General features: G+C 47.9%; 1 pseudogene; it reads right to left on the bottom strand.

The window, feature by feature from the left end:
- Positions 1-4,639: 4,639 nt before the first annotated feature.
- On the bottom strand, positions 4,640-5,441 carry LOC110310067 (annotated as a pseudogene).
- Between the last annotated feature and the right edge of the window lie 2,050 nt (positions 5,442-7,491).

The raw sequence follows: 7,491 nt of genomic DNA, 5'->3' as shown, positions 1-7,491 counted from the left end.
ACCAAAATGGCTTTGCCAGTAACCTGGTACACCTGCGCAGCTCTCACGATCTTTGTGGTTTATATGAGGAAGTCAGGTGCAAGTCATATGACTTAGCTGCAGTCCCTGGCACCTTTGGGACTGCTGCCACACCCGCTCCCCACAAAGAGACACTTCTTTTCTGTGATATGGGAAATGAACAGCTGTGAATGTTCAAGTAGATGGTCCTAAATCTATGTATGTGAATACAGCACTAAATTGCTTCTGTAAACTCAAAACAAAACAAACAACAACACAACCCCACAAAAGACATGAAGACATGAAGTAGGGAAGGAAATGTGGTGAAGGGGTTATAGAGGAGAAATTAAAGGAGAGAAATTAGTCTTCATATAAACACATTGTATTCATAATTTTCAATTTAATGATCTGTCTTATGTAAACTATTGCTGTGATAAATCAACACCACTGAAAAGCCACTTGGGTAGGGTGAACCAATTTTCTTTTTTTTTTTTTGGTTATGAAAGACCCCCGAAGGGAGACCCTTACTCAAGTCTCAGGAATAGCGCACACCCAGCGAGACACTGAGACCGAACTTGCTGTAATCACACGAGGAAGTTTATTAACAGGGAGAAGAAGTGACAAGAGCTCAAACCAGCATGATGGGGCCGAGACTCATACACCATGCAGGGGTAGAGGAGTTCGACCCTGACCCTATTTTTCAGCAGGCTTATAAAGGCAAAAACCACAAACCAGGGGGAGGATCGGAGAGGGAATAGGGGAAGTCTGGGGGCGGATATTTACTTCAAGGCAACTGGGACATTGAAACATTCTGTGGTTGTTTTTCTCAAAAGTTCTGGGTAATTAGGCCACCTGGCAGGAGGCCGGGGCCCATGTTCTCAGGGCAGTCAGTATTTTTCTACTCTTCATTTCCCCACTCTTCTTGTGAGTAGCTCTAATCTTAGAGCGACCCCTCTTCTTTTTTCAGCAAAGTCTGGTACTGTTGTTGGAGCACCATTACCTGTACAGCATTAACCCTGTCTTTTACAAAAGCCACTAACTTATTAAGAATGCAAGGTCCAAAAGTGAGCAAAAGCAAAAGAATGATTAGGGGACTGGCAAAGGTAGAAACAAGGGTGGTAAACCAAGGAGACTTATTAAACCAATTTTCAAACCAGCTCTGTCTATCTTCTCTTTCTCTTCTGGGCTTGTCAAACGGTCCCTGAGTTTAGACATAGAATCGTTAATTACTCCAGAATTGTCTACATAGAAGTAACACTCTTCTTTTAGGGCTGCCCAAAGTCCTCCTTCTTTGAGGAAAAGGAGGTCTAACCCTCTCCTATTTTGCAATACTACCTCTGACAGGGAGGTCAAGGATTCTTCTAGTTTAGTTATGGACTGCTCTATGGCCCTCAGATCAGTGTCCATGGAAGTTCGCAATTCATCAAAGTATCTAGGGGTCTGAATTAAGGCGGTTGTACCTGTCCCAATCCCAGCCGCCACCCCTAGACCCAGGAGGACCGCCAAAGTCATGGTAATGGACTCTCGCTTATGGCCGACTCAATGGTCGAATTCATCGACAAAAGAGTTGTCATCATGGTACAGGAGCCTAGGGACAAGCTGAACTAGAATACAGTAATCTTCAGAAGTATTAAAAACAAAAGTAGATACACAGGGAGTGAGACCAGTGTTGCAAGCCCACACTGTGTCTAAGGAGGGCACTAGGTACTGACCACTTTTGGAAAACTGGATATGTTGGGTCTGATTACAGAGATGCCATCTGCCATGTGGCACTTGACCCAAGCAAAGTTCGTTCCCTGAGACAGCTGCCAGAGTCAGTTTTCTGTTTTCCCCCCAAGGGCATTGAGAATGGTCTGCAGTTTTATTATAGGTCCTGACTTGGGAGATTCCCTCATAATGGGGGTGGGGGGGCTAGAGGCATAGCACAGCTAGCAAGACTGAGTAATGTTGGGATTAGTATGGTTGAGGACCAGGAATGCCCCCTGTACCAGGCTAAACAGGTGATTCTCCATGTCTGGGGACGAGGGAGTGGTTGGGGCTAGATCTAGGGAAGGAGTGTAAGCATCATTAGGGCCACCTAAAGTAGGCCCAGGGAGGGTAGGTCTTGGAGGGGGTCTCTGAGGCCTTTTAACTAAGATGGGGTTAGGCCCCACTGACTGGGCTGGAGGACTTTTAATCTTTAGCCAAACCTTAAAAGTGAATCCAGGGTCCATCCCTGTCAAATAAAATCTTAGGCCCCACTGCCTCCCCGTTATCCAATCTTTTTTACCTCTTTTCCTTTCTGAGTAAAAGTGATGTTTAAAGAATCATGGCCCTTATTTCGTCTAGACACTACAATAAGATCCCAGCTAGAGGAAGGGTGCCAATAAGTGGTACCAGTGGTTTCACATCCCCACTGACTACAGAAGAAGCCCTCTGCTCCCGCACCGGCAAGCCTCTTTTTTTTTTACTTTTTCTATCTCTGGAACAGACATAAAAGGGCTCCTGATGGCACCTCCTTTGTTTAGACTCACTACTACCGCCTGGTACATCTGCAATGTACTGCCCATGGGAATTTACCCCCTGGTTATATGACGCTTCTGGTAGATTACCTTGCCCTGGGGCGCCGTTTCATGTGACTCTGCAGGGATATCCCAAGTGTCTAATCCAGCCATCAAGGCACAGATTTTAGGGAGCAGAGGGGGCCACCATGTATAAGGGAGGGGGGCTACCTTTGAAGTACTCCATACAGTATCTCCAGCTTGAGAGATGACTTCCCATGTCAGGGTCATGGGAGCATGAGGATTACTACCCAAGGTTGGGGCTATGGCGAAGGCACAGCTTAAGAGGATTTTCAGTGGCTGCCACTGTCCAGTCACCCTCATCTTGGTTTGGTGCTTTCTTTACCTGGGAGGTGTGGATCCAGGCAGCAATCCGGTCTACCTTCACTGCCTTGGGGGCAGTCAACAGCACCAGATAAGGTCCTTCCCACCGGGGCTCAAGCGTGCCAGTGCGATGTCATCTGACCAAGACTGAGTCTCTGACCTGGAACCTGTGGGGCACTGCTATGGTCCCTGGTGTGTAGGCTTCTTTGATCTGGTTCCAGATCTGTGTTCTAAGGCCTTTAAGTGGGTAAACAGAGCAGAGGATGAGGAAAGGTCAGTGTTGGGATCCAATATCCCACCTGAGTCAGTTAAGGGGGGGGGCGGTCCCCCATGCAGAATCTCATAGGGTGTCAGGCCAAAATGTCCAGGAGTGTTTCAGATCCTGAGAAGCACAAAGGGAAGGTGAGTCACCCAGTCCCGACCGCTGGTCTCAATGGCTAATTTAGTAAGGGTCTCTTTTAGGATCCTATTCATTCTTTCTACCTGTCCTGAGCTCTGGGGCCTGTAAGCACAATGTAATTTCCAATTAGTCCCCAGTTGTGTTGCCAATTCCTGAATTACCTGGGCAACAAAAGCGGGCCTGTTGTCTGATCCGATTACCTTGGGAACCCCAAATCTAGGCAGGATCTCTTCAAGAATTTTCTTAGTTACCACCTGAGCTGTTTCTGATTTAATAGGGAAAGCCTCTAGCCATCCTGAAAAGGTGTCTATAAAAACTAGAAGATATTTGTTACCATACTTCCCTGGCTTAATTTCAGTGAAATCTATTTCCCAGTAAGCCCCTGGTGGGTCACCTCTCAGTCTTTTCCCTGGTTCATTGAAGGGGTGTGCCACATTGGTCAGAGCACAAGCCTTACAAGTTTTTGCAACTTGCTCAGCAATGGAATGCAGTTTGATCACATAATAGTTGGAAGATTGAATCAAGTCACATAACTTCTTTGCTCCCAGATGAGTCAACTGATGGATGCATTCTACATATGCCCTCCCTTTTTTGTAGGACAATAATTTTTTCTTCTTTAGTTTTTGCTACACCATGATGGCTGAACCCCTGAGCCAGTCCTAGATCTCCCATGTCTTCAATTATGTCATAGTCTTTGGGGGTATATTCAAAACTAACTTCTGGGGTGCCGTGGGGTTCATCAATGGCCTCAACGGCCAGAGTGACTGCCCCCTGAGCTGCCTGTTTTGCTGCCCAGTCAGCCATCTGGTTCCCTTTTGCTACCGGGTCACTGCTCTTTTGGTGCCCAGGACAGTGGACAATAGCGACCTAGCCTCTAGGAGAGCCAAGATTTCCTCCTTATTTTTAATTTCCTTCCCTGCTGATGTGAGCAGCCCCCTCTGCCTGTAGATGGCCCCATGTATGTGGGCTGTGGCAAAGGCATATTGGCTATCAGTGTAGATATTGATGGCCTTATCTTCTGCCAGTTCAAGTGCTTGGGTCAACGCCTGGAGTTCTGCTTTCTGCGCTGAAGTTCCTTCTGGTGAACTGCTGGCCCAAATTACCTGCTTTCCATCCACCACCGCTGCTCCTGCTCTCCTTTTTCCTTCTACCAGGAAGCTGCTACCATCCGTGTACCAGTTAGGTACACCTGGCCAAGGTTGATCAGTCAGGTCCTTTCTGGTTCTGATCTCTTCGGCCAGGATGTCAGCGCATCTGTGCACTGGGGTGGAGTCATCCACTTCAGGGAGCAGGGTGGCAGGGTTGAGGATAACAGGCGGAGCAAAAGTTATCCGGTCATTTAACAACAAGCTCTGGTAGTGTGTCATCCGGGCGTTTGTCATCCAGTGGTCGGGGGGCTGTAGCACAATACTTTCCAAAGCATGGGGAGCAATTGGAGGCAGAAAAAGGCATCTTTCAAGTCTAGGACAGTGTACCAAGTCCACTCTGATGGGAGGGAGCTTAATAGGTTGTAAGGATTGGGAACAGTAGGGTGAATGTCTTGTACCCTTTTATTAACTTCTCTCAAGTCTTGTCCGGGTCGATAGTCATTAGTCCTGGGCATGTGCACAGTCAGGAGAGGGGTATTCCAAGGAGATTGGCAAGGCACTAAAATCCCCTGTTGTAACAGTCTCTGGGTATGTGGCCAGATACCTTCTTTAGCCTCCCTACTCATAGGATACTGTTTGACTGAGATGGGAGAGGCATCAGCCTTTAGCTCCACCACAACCAGTGGCACCTGTTTGGCTAATCCTGTTCCTGCCTGTTCATCCCAAACTCCAGAGAAAGCAGACATCCATTCGGATGCTGGTAACTACTTGGGATTCTGCTCATGGAGGTGGTACTCCTCTTCTAGGTGCAAAACCAAGCAAGCTACTGGGGCACCCTCCCAGGTGACCTGGGGTCCCTTGACAGTGAATTGAACTTGAGCTTTTAATTTGGTTAGTAGATCTCTTCTGAGTAGGGGGGGGTGGGCACTCAGGAATAACAAGGAAGGAGTGAGTTACTTGTCCTTTTCCAACATCTAGAGTGTGCTTGGTAGTCCAAGGGTAAAATTTGTGACCAGTGGCTCCTATAACCATTGTTTTCTGTTTTCCTAATTGTCCTAATGATTTGGTCAAGACTGAATGTTCTGCTCCCATGTCTACTAAAAAATTAGCAGGAGTCCCCTCCACAGAGAGCGTCACCCTAGGCTCGGGGAGGGGGACTGAGCCCTACTCCCCTAATCTTCTTCGAGGGCCAGCACTTTAGGTCCTCTCTGTCTCTTTTTGGGGCATTCTATGGCCCAATGTCCCTTCTCTTTACAGTAAGCACATTGATTTTTTTTTCAAGTTGAAGTCTTTGTCCTCCTGGAGGTCTTCTTGCCCTGTTGCCCAGGTATCCTGACTGTCCTTTCTCTGACTTTCCTTTACCTACTACTGTGGCCAAAATCTTAGTCAAGTTTCTTTCCTAGCGGCTATCAAGCCAATTCTCTCTCTTGTGATACACTTTCTCAGCTTCCTTTACTAAGTCCTGTAAAGTATAATCTTGGAGCCCCTCCATTCTCTGTAACTTTTTCTTGATATCAGAGGCAGACTGACCAATGAAAGCCATAGCTACAGCCACTTGCTGTCCCTCGGAGGAGGGATCCAACGAGGTATATCTCCTATAAGCCTCCATCAGCAGTTCTAAGAAAACAGGGCGGCTCCACTGGACCCTGAAGAACCTCTCTTACCTTGGCCAAATTGGTGGATTGCTGTGCTGCCCCCTTGAGACCCGCCACTAAAGTCCAGTGGTAGACCGTGAGATGCTCCCTACCTTCCACTACCTTCCACCATATTGAAATCCCAGTCGGGACGGGCCAAGGGAAAAACTGCATCTACAAGGTTGGGGAGATTAGTGGGGGGGTTACCATCTGGTCCCGGGACATTCTTTCTGCCCTCCAACAGGATCCTCTATCTCTCCTCCATGGAGAAGAGGACCTGCAAGAGTTGCTGGCAATCATCCCAAGTGGGCTGGTGTGAAAACATGAGGGACTCAAGGAGCCCAGTCAAGCCTGAGGGATTTCTGAAAAAGAAGGATGATAGTTTTCTAATTGTAGAGATCAGCCTAAGAGAAAGGCCAATACTGCAAGGGAGCAAGTTCATTGGGGTCCGGAGGAGGGCCACCAACATAGGCACAGAGGGGCAAGGCAATGGTGGAGTCGGGTCCAGGGCCCATTCCATCTGGACTGTGACCCCTGTGGTTCTGTGTCCCCGCCGCAGTCTGGCAGCCTGTCCCCCTCAGGGGTAGGGACGGGTTCCGCCAGCGCGGGAACCTGAGGAGGGAGAGGCTGAGGAACAGGTAAAGGGTAAGGGGGTGGCTGTGGCTCCATCCACGGATAATCATCGATCTCGAGATAGATCCGAGGGGGAGCTGAGGGACCGGTCAGCTTCTGATTTGGTTTCGGTTGTGACATAAAGACAGCAACCGAAGGAGTCATGGATATCCAGGGTCACACCCAGGGTGGAGGATTCTGGACCAGATCCTGCCAAACAAGGATGTAGGGGACCTGGTACGGATGGCCTCCTGGTGTCTGAAAAACAAGACACTTTACAGCATAAATGATGGGCAGGTTAAAAGTTCCGTCCTGGGACCAGCCAACGCCAAGCATTGGCCACTCAGCCGAACAGAAATCAGGGCAGTCAGTATTTTTCTACTCTTCAGTTACACATCCACATCACAGTCCATCATCATTAAAGGAGGGTAGACTAGGAACATGAGTCAGGAACCTGAAGGCAGGAACTTAAGCAGAAACAGTGAAGAAATGCTCCTTACAGGTTTACTCCCCATAACTTGCTAAGCCTTATTTCTTTTAGCATCTGGGGTACCTGTCAAAACGTGGCACCCCTCTCAATGTGCTGGGCTCTCCAACTTTAATTAAAGAACTGCCCCACATGCTTACCTACAGGCTAATCTTATGGAGACACTACCCCACTGTGGTTTCCCCTTCTCAGATAGGTCTACATTTGTGGCAAGTTGACAAAGAGTCTAACCAGAAAACACACTACCTGTTCTGCACAATTCAAGTTCATATGATTTCTCCTCAGAAGTAAGTAAGAGAAAGCACATTAAGAAATCTTTTTTCACAAACAAGACCCAACATTTTGCTGCTTACAGGAAACTCATCTCAGAGAAAAAGATAGACACTACCTCAGAATGAAAGGCTGGAAA

Source organism: Mus caroli, chromosome 15, assembly GCF_900094665.2.
Source record: "Mus caroli chromosome 15, CAROLI_EIJ_v1.1, whole genome shotgun sequence".
NCBI lineage: Eukaryota > Metazoa > Chordata > Mammalia > Rodentia > Muridae > Mus > Mus caroli.
The sequence above is the reverse complement of the archived record's forward strand: the minus strand, read 5'-3'. Positions and strand labels throughout refer to the sequence as shown.